Source organism: Mustelus asterias, chromosome 25, assembly GCF_964213995.1.
Source record: "Mustelus asterias chromosome 25, sMusAst1.hap1.1, whole genome shotgun sequence".
In the NCBI taxonomy this organism is placed as follows: Eukaryota; Metazoa; Chordata; class Chondrichthyes; order Carcharhiniformes; family Triakidae; genus Mustelus; species Mustelus asterias.
In genome coordinates, this window is record NC_135825.1 from 52,474,291 (window position 1) to 52,475,723 (window position 1,433).

A 1,433-nucleotide genomic window follows, 5' to 3' on the forward strand; every position below is an offset into this window, starting at 1 on the left:
ATGCGCTGCCTGGAAGTGTGGCGGAGGCGGGTCCAATCGAAGCATTCAAGGGGACATTAGATGATTATTTGAACAGAAACAATGTGCAGGAGTACGGGGAAAAGGCCGGGGGAATGGCACCAAGTCATGATGTTCATCTGGAGAGCCGGTGCAGACACGATGGACCAAATGGCCTCCTTCTGTGGCATAACAATTCTGTGATTCTCTGGATTCGGAGGGGACTTGACAATGTAAAGGCTGAGAGGATGTTTCCCTTCAGGGAAGAATTGAGAACGAGGCGTCACGATTTCAAAGTAAGGAGTCACCCATTCAAATGGAGATGAGGAGGAATTTCTTTTCTCGAAAGTTTTTAATTTGTGGAATTCTCTTCCGCAGAGAGCCGTGGAGACCGGGTCATTGAATATATTCAAAGCTGAGTTACACAGAATTCAATCTACGTGGAGTTTAAGGTAATGGGGCACAAGCAGGAACGTGGAGTTCCACAATCAGGTCAACCATGATCCTATTGAACGGGGGGAGCAGGATCAAGCTGCAAAATGGCTGACTGCGGCTCCTAATTTGGATGTTTTTATGAACATGTTGGGAGATATGAATCGTAGAATCCCTACAATGCAAAAGGATGCCATTCAGCCCATCAAGCCTGCACTAACAACAATCCCAGCTAGGCCCTATCCCTGTAACCCCAAGTATTGACCCTGCTAATCCCACTGATACTAAGGGGCAATTTTGCATGGCCAATCACCCTAACCTAGTGTGGGAGGAAGCTGGAGCACTCAGAGGAAACCCACGCAGACACAGGGAGAACATGCAGACTCCACACAGACAGTCACCCAAGGCCGCAATCGCTAACCACCGTGCCACTCTGCAAAGAGGGGTGGCTACACCATTCCCAAAGGTCATTGCAACACCAAGTCGACACTTGGAGTGGAAGGAGCAAGTCGCTGTTCCACCGCTCTGGCCCAAAAATCAATGTAATATTTGGCCCCTAGATAGGGGATGTATCAGATATTAAACTGATAAGAACAGATATTATACTTGATCTTAGCCTAAAGGCCGAGAAGTGACACGTTTTTTTTCTGTTTATGTTTGAGAGTTGTTGGCTCATTGGTACCAAGGTGACCAGGTGAGAGAGTGTGGACAATAGCATGGGCTGAAGTAATATGTGCGTGGGGATAATCAGAATTGCACAACCAGCGGGTAATTAGCCACATACCTGAAAAAGCACATCACACCAATTAGACACACGCCAAGTGACTACAATGGGAGGGATGGATTCATTATTCAAGCTGCCAAATGACTGGGCACATTCCTCTTCCTACACCATGAGACAATGTGGCACAAAGCTACGACTAGATTCACTAGACAACCGGGCACAATGTCCAAGATCAGATTCCAAAACAAAATAAAGTCAAAGTAAAGTTTATTTATTAGTC

At 46.5% G+C, this 1,433-nt stretch overlaps 1 non-coding gene across 1 annotated transcript; it reads right to left on the reverse strand.

Annotated features, from left to right (window-relative positions):
• Positions 1 to 873: 873 nt before the first annotated feature.
• Positions 874 to 1,065, reverse strand: LOC144479307 (U2 spliceosomal RNA). The gene has a single exon (XR_013495501.1). It is a non-coding gene; the product is annotated as a U2 spliceosomal RNA (small nuclear RNA).
• Between the last annotated feature and the right edge of the window lie 368 nt (positions 1,066 to 1,433).